This window comes from Grampus griseus, assembly GCF_964374135.1.
Source record: "Grampus griseus genome assembly, chromosome: 3".
Lineage (NCBI taxonomy): Eukaryota > Metazoa > Chordata > Mammalia > Artiodactyla > Delphinidae > Grampus > Grampus griseus.
Window position 1 is genome coordinate 128,137,222 of NC_139019.1, and position 20,428 is coordinate 128,157,649.

The following is a 20,428-nucleotide window of genomic DNA, read 5'->3' on the forward strand; positions in this document are numbered from 1 at the left end:
ATACAGACTGCCAACAAACACGTGAAAGAATGCTCAACATCATTAATCATTAGAGAAATGCAAATCAAAACTACAATGAGGTATCACCTCACACCAGTCAGAATGGCCATCATCAAAAAATCTAGAGACAATAAATGCTGGAGAGGGTGTGGAGAAAAGGGAACACTCTTGCACTGCTGGTGGGAATGTGAATTGGTACAGCCACTATGGAGAGCAGTATGGAGGGTCCTTAAAAAACTAAAAATAGAATCACCATATGACCCAGCAATCCCACTACTGGGCATATACCCTGAAAAAACCATAATTCAAAAAGAGTCATGTACCAAAATGTTCATTGCAGCTCTATTTACAATAGCCAGGAGACAGAAACAACCTAAGTGTCCATCATTGGATGAATGGATAAAGAAGATGTGGCACATATATACAATGGAATATTACTCAGCCATAAAAAGAAACGAAATTGAGTTATTTGTAGTGAGGTGCATGGACCTAGAGTCTGTCATACAGTGAAGTCAGAAAGAGATAAACAAATACCGTATGATAACACATATATATGGAATGTTAAAAAAAAAATGGTCATGAAGAACCTAGGGGCAAGATGGGAATGAAGACACAGACCTACTAGAGAATGGACTTGAGGATATGGGGAGGGGGAAGGGTAAGCTGTGAGATAGCGAGAGAGTGGCATGGACATATGTACACTACCAAACGTAACGTAGATAGCTAGTGGGTAGCAGCCGCATAGCACTGGGAGATGAGCTCAGTGCTTTGTGACCACCTAGAGGGCTGGGATAGCTGGGGTGGGAGGGAGGGAGACGCAAGAGGGAAGAGATATGGGAACATATGTATATGTATAACTGATTCACTTTGTTATAAAGCAGAAAGTAGCACACCATTGTAAAGCAATTATACTCCAATAAAGATGTAAAAAAAAAAAAAAGTAGAGAAAATACTATAGTGAACTTTCATGTATCTATCACCTAGCTTCAGCCATTATCAACTTGAGTCCCTACTTGTTTTATCCAGTCCTCACCTACACCTGCTCCCTATCCACCATTTTTTTTTTGTTTTTTGTGGGTTTTTTTTTTGCGGTACTTGGGCCTCTCACTGCTGTGGCCTCTCCCGCTGCGGAGCACAGGCTCCAGACACGCAGGCTCAGCGGCCATGGCTCACCGGCCCAGCCGCTCTGCAGCACGTGGGATCTTCCCAGACCAGGGCACAAACCCGTGTCCCCTGCATCAGCTGGCGGACTCTCAACCACTGCGCCACTAGGGAAGCCCTATCCACCTTATTTTGAAGCAAATCTAAGATATCATATTCTTTCCTCTAACTATTTCAGTTTTTATTTCTCAAATAATGACTCCTGTTGCATACTTAACAACAAAAAAATTTTCATACTTAAAAAATAAGCAGCATAGGGCTTCCCTGGTGGTGCAGTGGTTGAGAGTCCGCCTCCAGATGCAGGGGACACGGGTTCGTGCCCTGGTCCGGGAAGATCCCACATGCATCGGAGCGGCGGGGCCCGTGAGCCTTGGCCGCTGAGCCTGCGCGTCCGCAGCCTGTGCTCCGCAACGGGAGAGGCCACAACAGTCAGAGGCCTGCGTACCGCCAAAAAAACACAAAAGTGTCTTACTATCATTAAATCTGTTCAGTTTTAAAATTTCTCCAAAATATATAAATATACATAAAATATATATGTGTATACATTAAATATATATATTATATGTATATGCATGTGTGTGGATAAAATTTTACTAGAATCTAAATAAGGTCCATGCATTATAACAGTTTAATAGGTCTCTTTAAGTCTTCTTATCTCTGTGGTTTCCACCTCTATCCTTTTTACATTCCTTAAACTTGATTTGTTGGTGAAACTATATATTTTTTCCTGAGAACTTCTTGTGACCTGAACTTCGCTGATTGAAAATCCATTGTGTTATTTAATATGTTCCTCTGTCTCCTGTATTTTCTGTAAATCAGTAGATAATTAGTTAGGTTATGGATTGACTCTTTGTTAAGAAGTCCTCATTAGTGACATCGTGTATTTCAGGAGATTGTCTCTATCTTTGTGGTGTTAGCTGCCACTGATGATCATGGCCTAGATCCACTAGTTCATCAGGAGTTACAAAGTAATCGCCAAATTCAGTCATTCTATACTCACTTATTAGCTAAAATATTTCTATTAAAAAATATTCCTCCATTAACTATTTTGTCCCTGGGGTACAGCTTATGAAAGGAAAGAGGATACATGACTGCTATTTCCCTTTAATTTACAAATAATGATACTGTCAAAATAATGATAAATGAGTGCTTTTAAAATATCATTAAAAACTCAGATATAAACATATTTGTATTTCAACCTACTGAAGTTATCAACTGATTAATACTCAAATTTTTCCATTTTTGATCAGGGAGAGGGTCTCCAAGTAGTAATCTGTGGTAATTTCCTTTCTTTCAGGTATGAGAAGGTACTCCAGGTTCAGTATGTACATTTACTGCATTAGACTTGGAATTGAACTTTTCACCAAGAAATCCCAGCTCCTCTACAGGAAGTAATGTTTGGAGACCACAGTACAAGTAATAATGGTACTCACTGCCCCAGTGTTTGTCACTGTTTTTAGGACTTTTCAAAGACAGAGCTTTGTTTTAAAGATGTAATATATCTTGAGCTCATGCTTTAAATTCAAATTTAAGATCTCAGGATTTTTACTGAAACAGTCTTTCATCTGTATCTCCTTTCTGTCATGACAATCCTGATTTCCATGGCACTAACACACTCTGTTCTATTAGACAACACACACCTAACTAAGTCTCTGAATAAAAATACGAACATGACCACCATAAAGATAAGTGCTTAAAACTATTTAAGTCTCTTTACAGCCCATTTTGTCCATAGGGTATACCCCACTGGAAATATGTGGTCAAATCACTTTGCTTTTAATGTAATTTGGAATAGTTCCTCTCCACTATTAATGCATCCACTGTGATGCACAGGTTCACTTGTTTCATCTTGCTTTAGATTTTCCATATTGCTTTTTACTTTTATTTTTATGTAATTATATGTATACAAAGTCAAATCTACAAACAACTTCCTCCACGGTATTCCCTCTCTTCCCCTATAGTTAATGATTTCTGTTAATGATTTTAATGTTAAATTTTTAATTTAATGTTTAATGTTAATGATTTTAAATGGAAAATTATCAGCAAATATGCAGTTATATTTGTGTCTCCCTCTTCCCTTGGATAAGTGGTGAAGATCATGCTATGGTAGTATACAGAGACATGTCTTATCCTTCTTACAGTATTCCAAAAGACAAATGCATCACTGTTTATTCAAACAGTCCCCTACTGGTTTCCAGTCTTGCAATTGCAAAGTACTACAGTTCATAGGATGATGCATGTATCTTTTCATATTCTTGACTTGAATAACTTGAAGACCGAATGCTAGAGGTGCATTGCTGGGTAAAAATGTACATGTATAAGAAATGTTCCTATTGCCAATAAGCTCTCCATAGGGATTGTAGCAGTTTACATTCCCACTAACAGAATGTAAGAGTAACTTTCCTTTTTTCTTTTTCTGAAGAGAATGTTGTCAGACTTGTTGGATCTTTGCCAATCTGAAAGGTAAGTAATGCTATCTTGACAGATGGGAGAGAGGTAAGAGGGCAAATGGACCAATAGAAAGATATAGGTAAATTCCAGGTGATAACTGGAACAAAACAAGTCACAATATATTCAGGATGGAAAATGACAGGACTGGGTGTAGGATCAAATTCAGAGACAGAAGGAAGGGAACACCAGAATGACTTAAAAGAACTATAACAAAATAAGAGTTCTTTTTCCTATAGTTTTCCTCCCCCATTCCGGCCCAATAAAGAACACTTTTTTTGTGTGTTTCCCTCGCCCTACATGGACCACTTTTAAAATTGTGAAACTCTTTTGAATGAAATTTTTAAAAAATATATGAAAATAAATTTACTAAGGCAAATTGCACTAAAGAGATTTGAATGGGTCAAGATAAACATGTCATTTGAAATGTGCTTAAGGTTTTGCTACATGAGGCAAATTCCCATCTAGGAAGTCTTACCTTCTCTATTCCTAACTGAGCTAAACAGGAAACAAAAACATGCCCTTAAAGTCCAATAGACTGCTGGAGAGTTTCATTAACTAATACTGATTCTTTGAGTTGAATTACTTGTAATCGTTTCTAACCTCATCTCTCCCCATCTTAACACTGGCAGTGCATTCTCAGTAGTTCAGTTTGCTCATCACCAGCTCCATATGCCCTGTTTGGTGGTACCTTCCCCCATTAATATAGCACTTCTCTCTACTCAACATTAATCCAAACCCTAACTGTACTTCAAAGATCATATTCTTAAGATTCACCTGTATTCTTAGCAACTTCTCTGTATAGTCTTAGCACCCACATGGGCCTTCCTTATTCTCAGTACATGGCATACACAAAGCAGTAGAGAGGAACTGGTTGAGTGTGGGGAGGGAGACTGGAGTCCAGGGGACAAAAAAAAAAAAAAAAAAGGTTTAATTAGAAAAAGAAGACCTGGGCATTTGGGGTTTTGTTTTTTTCCCTTGAATCTGAAGCTTATTTAACTTTGTGAACCTGAGACAATCATGTAACTTTTCTGAGCTTCACTTTCCTCAGGTATAAAATATAAAAAATAATTCCTGCCCTGGTTCATCATGGAGTGGTTTTTAAAGAAAAACATATGGATAAATAGTAAAATAGTACAAGTAGCAAATAATTGAGAAGAATTTTTAAACCACATTTGTACTTGCCTATCTTAAACTTGTTTTTTTTTTGGATATACAGTTACATTCATACATTCATGAAGCTCATTTTTAATAGTCTATACTTTAAAACATACAACGTGTTTTCCAGCGAATACTATTTTAGAAGGTACATTCTGGTAAAAACCTGTTTAATCTGAACTGTATTAGAAATACCATATATATATATATATATATATATACACACACATAGTATATATACATACATATAAGTATAAATGTATATGTGCACGTGTATATATGTATAGTACGATATATTATCTATATGGCAAAATTGTAGAAAACATTGTTATACCAGGAGGTACTAGAAGTGAAAGTTAATAAAAATGAAATTTAATCAGAATAAGTTTTTGAAAAATACTGATTACTGGTACTTGAAGAAAAGTGAATTTAATTAGAGGAAGTGCAGGAAGTAGATACCTTTTGCAGAGATTCTGAAGGAGATTTCTGAACACTTAAATGCATTTTAGAACTTTATAGCACACAGTCATAATTATGCATTATTTGATTTCAGAACTTTCTTGCTAATAATCAAGAAATAATCATCAACACTAGTCTTTTTCACGTTGTCTGGATGAAAGGTGGAGTAACAAAATGAGAAAGGGAGGTTGTTTCCTACCATATTAGCAAAAAGGAGAAAAAATTTAAAAGAATAACTTTTTTTTTTTTTTTTGCGGTACACGGGCCTCTCACTGTTGTGGCCTCTCCCGTTGCGGAGCACAGGCTCCGGACGCGCAGGCTCAGCGGCCATGGCTCACGGGCGCAGCCGCTCCGCGGTATGTGGGATCTTCCCTGACCGGGGCACGAACCCGTGTCCCCTGCATCGGCAGGCGGACTCTCAACCACTGCGCCACCAGGGAAGTCCACCAAGTATTTTCTCCCATTCTGTGTATTGTACTTTTGCTTTCTTGGTAGTATCCTTTGATGCTCAAAAGTTTTTAATTTTGATGAAATTCCACATATCTATTTTATCTTTTATTCCTTGTGCTTTTTGCTATTATAACTAAGAAACTGTTGCCTAGTCTACAGTAACATAGATTTATATCTGTATTTATTTCTAAGGAGTTTTTAGTTCTAGCTCTTAGATTTTTGATCCACTTTGATCTAATTTTTGTAATGGTGTGAGATAGGGGCCCAAATTCATTTTTTTTTTTTTTTTTTGCATTCTTTTGCAGTTGTCTCAGCACCATTTGTTGAAAAAACTATTCTTTCCCCATTGAATGGTCTGAGCACCCTTGTCAAAAGTCAGTTGACCATGGATGTATGGGGTTATTTCTGGATTCTCAATTCTAATGCATTGGTCTATATGTCTGTCCTTATGCTAGTACCATACTGTCTGTCTTGATTACTGTAACTTTATTGTAAGTTTTGAAATAAGGAAGTGTAAATTCTCCAACTTTGTTCTTCGTTCTCAATATTATTTTGGCTATTCAGGGCTCCTTGTATTTTCTTATGAGTTTTATGATGAGCTTATTTATTTCTCCAAAAAAGGCAGTTGGGAATATGACTGGGATCACATTGAATCTGAAGATCAATTTGGGGAAAATTGCTATCTAAACAATGTCAAGTCTTCCAATCCATGATCATGAAGCAATTTTCATTTATTAGATCTGCCTCAATTTTTTTTCAACAATGTATTACGGGCTTTAGTGTACGAGTATTGCACTTATTTTAAAAAGATATTTTCACGCATTTTATTCTAAATAGAATTGTTTCCCCAATTTCCTTTTCAGATTGTTCATTGTTAGTTCTTAAAAATGTAACTAATTTTTTTCTATTGATCTGTATCTGCATCTTTTGAGTAATTTACTAGCACTAATAGTTTTTTTTGGTCGAGTCTTTGGGGTTCTCTCTATATAAAATCATGTTTTTTGCAAATAGTGATTTTTACTTCTTTTCCAATCTGAATCACTTTTTTTTTTCTTGCTAACTGACCTAGTTAGAAGCTCCAGTACAATGTTAAGTAGAAGCAATGAGAATAAATATTTGTGTCCTGTTCCTGATTTTAGAAGGAAACGTTTCAGACATTCACACTTAAGTCTGATGATAGCCATAGTTTTTCATAGATGTTCATCATCAAGTTGAGGAAATTTCATTTTATTCCTAAATTGTTGAGTGTTTTTATCATGAAAGGGTGTTGACTTTTGTCAAGTACTAAGTTGACTTTTGTCAAGTACTGTTATTCAGATGTTCTGATTAATTTCTAAACATTTAAGGATTTTTAAAGTTAACTTAGTTAACTTAAAATTAGTTAATTTTTTTACTAATTTTTGTCTAATTCTGCCTAGTTAAAAAAACCTACTATGTGTGTTTAAAACTTCAAATTTGTTCACAGTTGATTAAATGGCTTAGCAATTGGTCAATATTGATAACTATTCCATGTAGACTTACACATTTTGCAGTTGTTTTTTACATATATGTGTCTGTGTGTGATCCGTTTCGTTAGTTGTATTTTAAAAATCTTTGCATCATTATTGCCCTTTCTGTTCTGTCAGTTACTGAGAGATACTAAAAATCTCTTGTAATGATTATTGATTTGACTAGTTCTTTTCCTTATGCCAGGTTCTTTTTTCTTTTACCTTTTTATTTTATATTGGAGTATAGTTGATTAACAATGTTGTGTTAGTTTCAGGTTTACAACAAAGTGATTCAGTTATACATATAAATGTATCTATTCTTTTTCAAATTCTTTTCCCAATTAGGTTGGTACAGAATATTGAGCAGAGTTCCCTGTCCTTGCTGGTTATCCATTTTAAACATATGCCAGGTTCTTTCACTAGTTTTATAGTTTGGAGTTACGTTTATTTTGTGAGTGTATGTGTGTGGATTAAGTATTTTATCATAATGATATGTTTCACATAATCTCTAGTAATTCTTTTAAATTTTACACTTTTTGATACTAGTATAATCATACTAGTTCTCATCATTTAGGGTTTACATAGTACACTTTCTTATGTACCTTTAATTTCAATTTTTTCTGTGTTCCTATTACTTAAATTGTGTCTCTTGTAAGCAATATAACGTAATTTAAGTCCAGTCTGACAAACTTAATCTTTTAAGTGGAATATGTAGTCCAGTAAGATTCAGTATGAACACTTAAACAGTGAGTAGAATGATACATTTAAGTCCAAATAGTTAAGTCAGCTATCTCAAGTTACCTTCCTCATGTTACTCTGCCTTTTCTTTCTATTCAAAAATTAATCTATTATTGCTTTACTCACTGATTTTTCCTTTTCATTTTGTCACTTGTCACACTTTTAAATTATTTTAATTACTCGAGATATGCTACTATGCCTTATTAACTTATTAGCATTTATCATAAATTCAGGCTTTTTTCCAATTTCCAAAGTACCTTAAAACATTTAGGTATCATTTAACCCCTTCTTACCTTTAGCCCCTTCATACCTTTTGTGCTGTTGCTATCATATATTTAAATTAAACTTTACATATTTAAAACTCCAGAATACTTTATCATTGTTGTTTTAACTTATCAGTGTTCATATAGTTTTGTTTATATATTTACACTTTCTTGTGTTCTTCATCTCTTCCTGTACTTCTGAGTTTATTTTTGTTTCACCTGAAGATATCCCTTTGTCTCACTATGAACCTAGTAAGTTTTTATTGAATGCCAGACATTTCATATTGAAAATTTCAGAGATTCAGGATGGCGATGTCTTTTTCCAGACATGAATTAGTTCTCTTATTGGCAGGAAGTTAGACTAGAGGCACAAGCACCTGAATCCAATCAGGAATGACAATTTTTCATGGCTGAGCTTTCGTCTTGTAAGCCCTGCTCTATTTTGGTTTGCTCACTCATAATGGCTTAGTTCTTCAGGGTCTTCGACTGAAAGCAAGAATATCTACACAGCCCCTCTTTTTGGGAGGCCTGAACACATGCACCTATGGTCAATTAATCTACAACGGAGAAACGACAGCCTCTTCAATAAGTGGTGTTGGGAAAACTGGACAGCTATATGTTAAAAGAATGAAATTAGAACACCTCTTAACACCATACACAAAAATAAACTCAAAATGGATTAAAGACCTAAATGTAAGGCCACACACTATAAAACTCTTAGAGAAAAACATAGGCAGAAGACTCTCTGACATAAATTGCAGCAAATGTCTTTTTGATCCACCTCCTAGAGTAATGAAAATAAAAACAAAAATAAACAAATGGGACCTAATTAAACTTATAAGCTTCTGCACAGCAAAGGAAACCATAAACAAAATGAAAAGACAATCCACAGAATGGGAGAAAATACTTGCAAATAAACTGACCGACAAGGGATTAATCCCCAAAATATATACAAATAGCTCATGCAGCTCAGTGTTAAAAAAACAAACAACCCAATCAAAAAATTGGTAGAAGATCTAAATAGACATTTCTCCAAAGAAGACAGACAGATTGCCAAAATCACATGGAAAGATGCTTAACATCACTAATTATTAGAGACATTCAAATCAAAACTACAACAAGGTATCACCTCACACCAGTCAGAAAGGCCATCATCAAAAAATCTACAAACAATAAATGTTGGAGAAGGTATGGAGAAAACGGAACCCTCCTATGCTGTTGGTGGGAATGTAAATTGGTACAGCCACTATGGAGAACAGTATGGAGGTTTCTTATAAAACTAAATATAGAATGACCATATGATCCAGCAATCCCCACTCCTGGGCGTATAATTTGAAATGATACACACACCCCAGTGTTCACTGCAACACTGTTTATGATAGCAACGACATGGAAGCAACCAAAATGTCCATTGACAGATGAATGGATAAAGATGATGTGGTACAAATATACAGTGGAATATTACTCAGCTGTAAAAAGAATGAAATAATGCCATTTGTAGCAACATGAATGGACCTAGAAATTATCATACCAAGTGAAGTAAGTCAGATAAAGAAAGACAAATATCATATGATATCACTTATATGTGGATTCTAATAAAAAATGATACAAATGAACTTATTTACAAAACAGAAACAGACTCACAGATCTGTTGAAATCAAACTTATGGTTACCAAAGGGGAAACGTGAGGGGAAGTGATAAATTAGGAGATGGGGATTAACATACCCACACTACTAAATATAAAATAGATAACTAATAAGGGCCTACTGTATAGTACAGGGAACTCTACACAATATTCTATAATAACCTAAATGAGAAAAAGAATCTGAAAAAACTGGATATACATTTGTATTTATAACTGAGTCACTTTGCTGTATACCTGAAACTAACACAACATTAAAAATCAACTGTACTTCAAAAATAAAAACTTTTAAAAAAGACACATTTCAAAGGAGAGCAACCAGTTGGGAGAATACATTTGCAATTTATCTAACAAATTAAGAACTCAGAATACATCAGTAAGACCCGCAAATCAATAAAAATGGGCAAGTGATCCATTAAAAAAAGAGACAAAGGCTATGAAAAACCAACTCACTAAAGACCAGTGCAAACGTACACACTAAATAATTCTCAGCATGGACTTCCCAGGTGGCGTAGTGGTTACAAATCTGCCTGTCAATGCAGGGAACACGGGTTTGAGCCCTGGTCCAGGAAGATCCCACATGCCGTGGAACAACCAAGCCTGTGCACCACAACTACTGAGCCTGCGCCCTAGATCCTGCAAGCCACAACTACTGAGCCCACATGCCACAACTACTGAAGCTCTCACACCTGCAACAAGACAAGCCACCACAATGAGAAGCCTGTGCACTGCAATGAAGACCCAACACAAACATAAATAAATAAATAAATAAATGTGATTAAAAATAAAATAAATAATTCTCAGCATCATTGGGAATTAAAGATATACAGTTGCAGAACATTTCCCCCCCCAGTAAACTGACAATTATGAAATACTTTGATAATATCAGTTAATTGTGATGGCCTGGAAAATGTCTGTTTATGTAGCGCTCATGATGGTATAAACTGTCCCTCTGGAGAACAACTGACACATTATACAATTGTGTATCTTAAAACAACTGTTTAGTATACATTTTATTATGCAAAGCAACTCAGGAATGTATAACCGGCAGGGGACCTTCAAGATGGTGGAGAAGTAAGACATGGATATCACCTTCCTCCCCACAAATACATCAAAAATACATCTACATGTGGAACAACTCCTACAGAACACCTACTGAACACTGGCAGAAGACCTCAGACTTCCCAAAATGCAAGAAACTCCCCATGTACCAGGGTAGGGCAAAAGAAAAAGAAAAAACAGAGACAAAACAATAGGGACGGGACCTGCACCTCTGGGAGGAAGCCATAAAGGAGGAAAAGTTTTCACACACTAGGAAGCCCCTTCACTGGCAGAGACAGGAGGGTGGGCGGGGGGAACGTTTCAGAGCCATGGAGGAGAACACAGCAACAGGGGTGCGGAGGGCAAAGCGGAGAGGTTCCTGAACAGAGGATCGGTGCCGACCAGCACTCACCAGGCCGAGAGGCTTGTCTGCTCACCCGCCAGGGCGGGCGGGGGCTGGGAGCTGAAGCTCGGCTTCGGAGGTCAGATCCCAGGGAGAGGACTGGAGTTGGCTGCGTGAACACAGCCTGAAGGGGGTTGGGCATCACAGCTAACCAGGAAGGAGTCTGGGGAAATGTCTGGACCTGCCTAAGAGGCAAGAGACCTTTGTTTCAGGGTGCACGAGGAGAGGGGATTCAGAGCACTGCCTAAATGAGCTTCAGAGACAGGCGTGAGCTGCGGCAGCCAGCACAGACAGCAGAGATGGAAATGGAACTCTAATGCTGCTGCTGCAGCCACCCAGAATCCTGTGTGCAAGCACAGGTAACTATCCACACCTCCCCTCCCGGGAGCCTGTGCAGCCCGCCACTGCCAGGGTCCTGTGATCCAGGGAGAACTTCCCCGGGAGAACGCAAGGTACGCCTCAGGCTGTTGCAACATCATGGCAGTCTCTGCTGCCGCAGGCTCACCCTGCATTCTGTACTCCTCCCTCCCCCCGGCCTGAGTGAGCCAGGGCCCCCTAAACAGCCGTCGCTTTAACTCCATCATGTCTGGGTGAAGAACAGATGCCAGAAGGCGACGTAAAGGTAGAGGCAGAGCCAATTACAAAGCTGAACCCCAGGAGCTGTGCAGAAAAAAAGGAGAGAAAGGGAAATTTCTCCATGCAGCCTCAGAAGCAGTGGCTTAAATGTCCACAATCAAATGGATGTACCCTGCATCTGTGGAATACCTGAATAGACAATAAAGCATCTGAAAATTGACTTTGGGAGCAATTTTAGACTTGGGGTTTGCTGTATGCAACTGACTACTTTCTGCTTTATATGTTTATCTTAGATTAGTTTTTAGCACTTTGTTTTTTTTTTTTTTTTTTTTTTGTCGGTACGCGGGCCTCTCACTGTTGTGGCCTCTTCCGTTGTGGAGCACAGGCTCCGGACGCGCAGGCTCAGCGGCCATGGCTCACAGGCCCAGCTGCTCCGAGGCATGTGGGATCTTCCCGGACCGGGGCACGAACCCGTGTCCCCTGCATCGGCAGGCGGACTCTCAACTACTGCGCCACCAGGGAAGCCCCGCACTTGTTATTATTAGTGGATTTTATGTTGGTTTCGTTGCTCTCTTCTTTTTCTTTTAATAATTTTTAAACATATTTTAATAACCTTATGTTATTTTATTTTTCTCACTTTTCGCTGAGCTGTGTGGCTGACAGGGTCTTGGTGCTCTGGCAGGGTGTCAGGCTTCAGCTGCTGAAGTTTGAGAGCTGAGATCAGGACATTGGACCAGCAGAGACTTCCTGGCCCCACATAATATCAATTGGCGAGAGCTCTCCCAGAGATCTCCGTCTCAATACTAAGACCCAGCTCCACTCAACGAACAGCAAGTTCCAGTGCTGGACACACCATGAGAAACAACTAGCAAGACAGGAACACAACCTCACCCATTGGCAGAGAGGCTGCCTAAAATCATACTAAGTTCACAGACACCCCAAAACATACCACTGGACATGGTCCTGCCCACCAGAAAGACAAGAGCTAGCCTCATCCACCAGAACACTGGCACCAGTCCCCTCCACCAGGAAGCCTACACAAGCTACTGAACCAACCTTACCCACTGGGGGCAGAATAAAAACAATGGGAACTACGAACCTGCAGCCTGCGAAAAGGAAACCCCAAACACAGTAAGTGAAGGAAAATGAGAAGACAGAGAAATATACAGCAGATGAAGGAGCAAAGAAATAACCCAACAGACCAAACAAATGAAGAGGAAATAGGCAGTCTACCTGAAAAAGAATTCAGAGTAATGATAGTAAAGATGATCCAAAATCTTGGAAATACAATGGAGAAAATACAAAAAACTTTTCACAAGGACCTAGAAGAACTGAAGAGCAAACAAACAATGGTGAACAACACAATAAATGAAATGAAAAATTCTCTAGAAGGAATCAATACAGAATAACTGAGGCAGAAGGATGGATAAGTGACCTGAAAGATAAAAAAAAAAAAAAAAAAAAGAAAATAACTACCACAGAGCAGAGTAAAGAAAAAAGAATGAAAAGAATTGAGGACAGTCTCAGAGACCTCTGGGACAATATTAAACACACCAACATTCGAGTTATAAGGGTCCCAGAAGAAGAAGAGAAAAAGAAAGGGACTCAGAAAATATTTGAAGAGATTATAGTTGAAAACTTCCCTAATATGGGAAAGGAAATAGTCAATCAAGTCCAGGAAGCACAGCGAGTCCCATACAGGATAAATCCAAGGAGAAACACACCAAGACACATATTAATCAAACTATCAAAAATTAAATAGAAAGAAAAAGTATTAAAAGCACAAGGGAAAAGCAACAAATAACATACAAGGGAATCCCCATGAGGTCACTAGCTGATATTTCAGCAGAAACACTGCAAGCCAGAAGGAAGTGGCAGGACATATTTAAAGTGATGGAGAAAAACCTGCAACCAAGATTACTCTACCCAGCAAGGATCTCATTCAGATTTGATGGAGATATTAAAACCTTTACAGACAAGCAAAAGCTAAGAAGATTCAGCACCACCCAAACCAGCTTTACAACAAATGCTAAAGGAACTTCTCTAGGCAGGAGACACAAGAGAAGAAAAAGATCTACGATAACAAACCCAAAATGATTAAGAAAATGGTAATATGAACAAACATATTGATAATTACCTTAAATGTAAATGGATTAAATGTTCCAAGGCATAGGCTGGCTGAATGGATACAAAAACAAGACCCATATATATGCTGTCTACAAGAGACCCACTTTAGACCTAGGGACACATTCAGACTGAAAGTGAGGGGAAGGGAAAAGATATTTCATGCAAATGGAAATCAAAAGAAAACTTGAGTAGTAATTCTCATATCAGATAAAATAAACTTAAAAAAAAGACTATTACAAGAAACAAAGAAGGACACTACATAATGATCAAGGGATCAATCCAAGAAGAAGATATAACAATTGTAAATATTTATGCACCCAACATAGGAGCACCTCAATACATAAGGCAAAAGCTAATAGCCATAAAAGAGGAAACTGACAGTAACACAATCATAGGAGGGACTGTAACACCCCACTTTCACAAATGAACAGATCATCCAAACAGAAAATAAATAAGGAAGCACAAGCTTTAAATGACACATTAGACAAGATGGACTTAATTGATATTTATAGGACATTCCATCCAAAACAGAAGAATACACTTTCTTCTCAAGTGCTTGTGGAACACTCTCCAGGATAGATCATATCTTGGGGTCACAAATCATGCACTGGTAAATTTAAGAAAATTGAATTTGTATCAAGTATGTTTTCTGACCACAATGCTATAAGACTAGATATCAATTACAGGAAAACAAACTGTAAAAAATACAAACACATGGAGACTAAACAATACAGTACTAAATAACCAAGAGATCACTGAAGAAATCAAAGAGGAAATCAAAAGATACCTAGAAACAAACGACAAATAAAACACAATGACACAAAGCCTACTGGATGAAGCAAAAGCAGTTCTAAGAGGGAAGTTTATAGCAATACAATCCTACCTCAAGAAACAAGAAACATCTCAAACAACCAAACCTTACACCTAAAGCAATTAGAGAAAGAACTAAACACCCCAAAGTTAGCAAAAGGAAGGAAATCATAAAGATCAGATCAGAAATAAATGAAAAAGAAATGAAGGAAATGACAGCAAAGGTCAAAACTGAAAGCTGGTTCTTTGAAAAGATAAACAAAATTGATAAAGAATAGCGAGACTCATCAAGAAAAAAAGGGAGAAACTCAAATCAATAGAATTAGAAATGAAAAAGAAGAAGTAACAACTGGCACTGCAGAAATACAAGGATCATGAGAGATTACTACAAGCAACCCTATGCCAATAAAATGGACAACCTGGAAGAAATGGACAAATTCTTAGAAAAGCACAACCTTCCAAGACTGAACCAGGAAGAAATAGAAAATATAAGCAGACCAATCACAAGCACTGAAATTAAGACTCTGACTAAAAATCGTCCAGCCAACAAAAGCCCAGAACCAGATGGCTTCACAGGGGAATTCTGTCAAATATTTAGGAAAGAGCTAACACCTATCCTTCTCAAACTCTTCCAAAATATAGCAGAGGGAGGAACACTCCCAAACTCATTCTATGAGGTCACCATCACCATGATACCAAAACCATACAAAGTTGTCACAAAAAAGAAAACGGCAGGCCAATATCACTGATGAACACAGATGCAAAATTCCTCAACAAAATATTAGCAAACAGAATTCAGTGGAACATTAAAAGGATTATATACCATGATCAAGTGGGGTTTATCCCAGGAATGCAAGGATTCTTCAAAATATGCAAATCAATGTGATACACCATACTAAACTGAAGGATAAAAACCATATGATAATCTCAATAGATGCAGAAAAAGTCTGCATCGATTGAGATGCAGACAAAATTCAACACCCATTTATAATAGAAACTGTCCAGAAGTAGGCTTAGAGTGAACTTACTGCAACATAATAAGGGCCATATATGACAAACTCACAGCCAATATCACTCTCAATGTTGAAAAACTGAAACAATTTCCACGAAGATCAGGAACAAAACAAGGTTGCCCACTCTCACCACTATTATTCAACATAGTTTTGGAAGTTTTAGCCACAGCAATCAGAGAAGAAAAAGAAATAAAGGAATCCAAATCAGAAAAGAAGAAGTAAAATTGTCACTGTTTGCAGATGACATGATACTATACATAAAGAATCCTAAAGATGCAACCAGAAAACTACTGGAGCTAATCAATGAATTTGGTAGAGTAGAAGGATACAAAATTAATGCACAGAAATCTCTTGTATTCCTATACACTAATGATGAAAAATCTGGAAGAGAAATTAAGGAAACACTCCCATTTACCACTGCAACAAAAAGAATAAAACACCTAGAATAAACCTACCTAAGGAGACAAAAGACCTCTATGCAGAAAACTATAAGACACTGATGAAAGAAATGAAAGATGATACACACAGATGGAGAGACATACCATGTTCTTGGATTGGAAGAATCGACATTGTGAAAATGACTCTACTACCCAAAGCAGTCTACAGATTCAATGCAATCCCTATCAAACTACCAATGGCATTTTTCACAGAACTAGAGCAAAAAATTCCACAATTTGTATGGAAACACAAAATTCCCCGAATAGCTAAAGCAATCTTGAGAAAGAAAATTGGAGCTGGAGGAATCAGGCTCCTGGATTTCAGACCATACTAGAAGCTACAGTAATCAAGACACTATGGTAATGGCACATAAACAGAAATATAGATCAATGGAACAGGATAGAGAGCCCAGAAATAAACCCACACACATACGGTCACCTTTTCTTTGATAAAGGAAGCACAGATATACAATGGAGAAAAGACAGCCTCTTCAATAAGTGGTGCTGGGAAAACTGGACAGCTTCATGTAAAAGAATGAAATTAGAACACTCCCTAACACCATACACAAAAATAAACTCAAAATGGATTAAAGACATAAAAGTAAGGCTGGACACTATAAATCTCTTAGAGGAAAACGTAGGCAGAACACTGTATGACATAAATCACAGCAAGATCCTTTTTTTGACCCACCTTCTAAAGAAATGGAAATAAAAAGGAAAATAAATAAATGGGACCAAATGAAACTTAAAATCTTTTGCACAGCCAAGGAAACCATAAACAAGATGAAAAGACAACCCTCAGAATGGGAGAAAATATTTGCAAATGAAGCAACTGACAAAGGATTAATCTCCAAAATTTACATGCAGCTCAATATCAAAAAAACAAACCCAATCCAAAAATGGGCGGAAGATCTAAATAGACATTTCTCCAAAGAAGATATATAGATTGCAAACAAACACATGAAAGAATGCTGAACATCATTAATCATTAGAGAAATGCAAATCAAAACTACAATGAGGTATCACCTCACACTGGTTAGATTGGCCATCATCAAAAAATCTACAAACAGTAAATGCTGGAGAGGGTGTGGAGAAAAGGGAACCCACTTGCACTGTTGGTGCGAATGTAAATTGATAGAGCCACTATGGAGAACAGTATGGCGTTTCCTTAGATAACTAAAAATAGAACTACCCTACGGCCCAGCAATCCCACTACAGGGCAAATACCCTGAGAAAACCATAATTCAAAAAGAATCATGTACTACAATATTCATTGCAGCTTTATTTACAATAACCTGGACATGGAGGCAACCTAAATGTCCACTGACAAATGAATCTATAAAGAAGATGTGGCACATATATACAATGGAATATTTCTCAGCCATAAAAAGAAACGAAATTGAGTTATTTGTAGTGAGGTGGATGGACCTAGAGTCTGTCATACAGAGTGAAGCAAGTCAGAAAGAAAAAAACAAATACCCTATGCTAACACATATGTATGGAATCTTAAAAAAAAAAATGGTTCTGGAGAACATAGGGGCAGGACAGGAATAAAGACACAGACTTAGAGAGTGGGCTTAAAGACACGGGGAGTGGGAAGGGTAAGCTGGGACGAAGTGAGAGAGTGGCATGGACATATATACACTACCAAATGTAAAATAGATAGCTAGTGGGAAGCAGCCACATAACACAGGGAGATCAGCTCAGTGCTTTGTGACCACCTAGAGGGGTGGAATAGGAAGGGTGGGAGGGAGATGCTAGAGGGAGGAGATATGGGGATATATGTATATGTATGGCTGATTCACTTTGTTATAAAGCAGAAACTAACACACCATTGTAAAGCAATGATACTCCAATAACGAGGTTAAAAAAAAAAAAAATTAAACTAAAATAGAACTAGCATATGACTCAGCAATCAATTGAGCATATACCCTGAGAAAACCAGAATTCAAAAAGAGTCATGTACCACTATGTTCATTGCAGCTCTATTTACAATAGCCAGGACATGGAAGCAACCTAACTGTCCATCAACAGATGAATGGATAAAGAAGTTGTGGCACATATATACAATGGAATGTTACTCAGCCATAAAAAGAAACGAAATTGAGTTGTTTTGAAGTAGATGGACCTAGAGTCTGTCATACAGAGGGAAGTAAGTCAGAAAGAGAAAAACGAATACCTTATACTAGAACATATATATAGAATCTAAAGAAAAAGAAAAAAAAAATGGTTCTGAAGAACCTAGGGCCACGATAGGAATAAAGACGCAGAGGTAGAGAATGGACTTGAGGACTTGGGGAGGGGGAAGGGTAAGCTGGGAGAAAGTGAAAGAGTGGCATGGTCTTATATGTACTACCAAATGTAAAATAGATAGCTAGTGGGGAGTAGCCGCATAGTACAGGGAGATTAGCTTGGTGCTTTGTGACCACCTAGTGGGGTACGATAGGTGGTTGATGGAAGAGGGAGGGGATTTGGGGATATATTTATACGTATAGCTGATGCACTTTGTTATACAGCAGAAACTAACAGAACAATGTAAAGCAATTTTATTCCAATAAAGATGGTCAAAAATAAAATAAAATAAATCCTCTTGCAAGTGAAAAGTAAAAAAGAATGTATAAGTATCTATCATCAAGTGAAAAGCAGCCTTACCTAAATATGAAGAAAAAAAAACCCCATGTTATTTAAACTTCTAATATTAAGTTAGGTAAAAAGAATTTTTTCATTTTACTTGGCTATCTTTACCCTAAAAAAATCAAAATTTGCAGTGCAAACTAATTCCCTTAACCTAGCCAGGAAGCAAATAATAGTAGGTAATACATTAAAAAATAACTGCAATGTTGAACTGGAGACAGGGAATTTGCTATAACATTTTCCAGACCTAAATGGAAGAATGGAGGGGAGCAGCAGTGTTTTGTTTTGTTTTAATGAAATTTCAATGATTTTCTTGTCGATCTAGGTGTAAGTTTACTTTTCAAATTTCTTTCAGCCTATGCTTCTTGGGTATTTCCTGCTGACTGGTAAATTAACCTTTTCTAAGAATTCTATGAGGAATTTTTTACAACATGAAATAGACTCGGACAGTTGTTTTCAATCTGCCCATTATGCAATGGTTCACCCTATATTTGTCATTTAATGACTGAATCTCTTAACAACACTGCCCAATGATTTGCAAAGTAATCAGTTATTCTTTTGTTATTATAATTTTTAAAAATAATTAAAACATTTATTGTGGAAAGATCAAATGTTTACCAGAGTAGGGAGAGTAGTATGATGAGTTTCCATGCATCCATTACGCAACTTCAGTAACTCATACTTAACTCTGTTTAATCTACCCCACACTTGCCACCTCAGCAAAGTTAAAGAAGTTTTCAGACAGTATATAATTTCATATGTAAATATTTTTAATATATCTAGAAAAGATGGGACCTGTTTTCTTTAAGATCATAATGAATCTGTGGTATGCCTAAAAAATAACAGCTCTTTCTTAATAGCCTCACACAAAGCCAGTGTTCAAATTCCCTCACTTGTATTATCACTTTTCCTTATCATTTGTTTCCACGTTAGGGTCTAAATAAGGTCCAGATATTGTAATAGGTTGATATGAATTTTGACTCTCTTTTAAACTATGTTTTTCTCTCTTCATCTCTTTTATTTCCTTGCAAATTTTTGTGAAAGTAACTAGGTCCTTGGTCCTGTAGAGTTTCCCATAGTCTGGACTTGGCTGAAATTATTTCCATGGCACTGTTTAATACGTTTCTATAGCTCTTATATTTTCAATATAATGGAAATAAGATATAGAGACTTATTTCGATTCTAGCTCCATTTGCTTTTGCACAACAATTCCACAGGTGGCATAGTGCATTTCAGTTAGCAGGCCCATATTTGATTGTCTTTCCTTTTCTGATGTTAACAGCCATGGTCTATATAAGTGCTACTTAATGTGTATTCTGTAGACCAGTGACATCAGTACCACCTGAAAGCTCATTAGAAATGCAAGTTAATAGGTTCTCCTGCAGACACATAAATCAGGGTCTCTGGAGGTGTGGCCAAGAATTTTTTGTTTTAACAGATTTCCCACATGATTATTAGGTACACTACATTTTGAGAATGGTTAACTTAGGTCAATTAATTTATTATAGGTTGTAAGATTGTGATGATATCATTTCTCTTAAAATTCATAGCTATAATTCTACATTAACCCTTATGTTCTC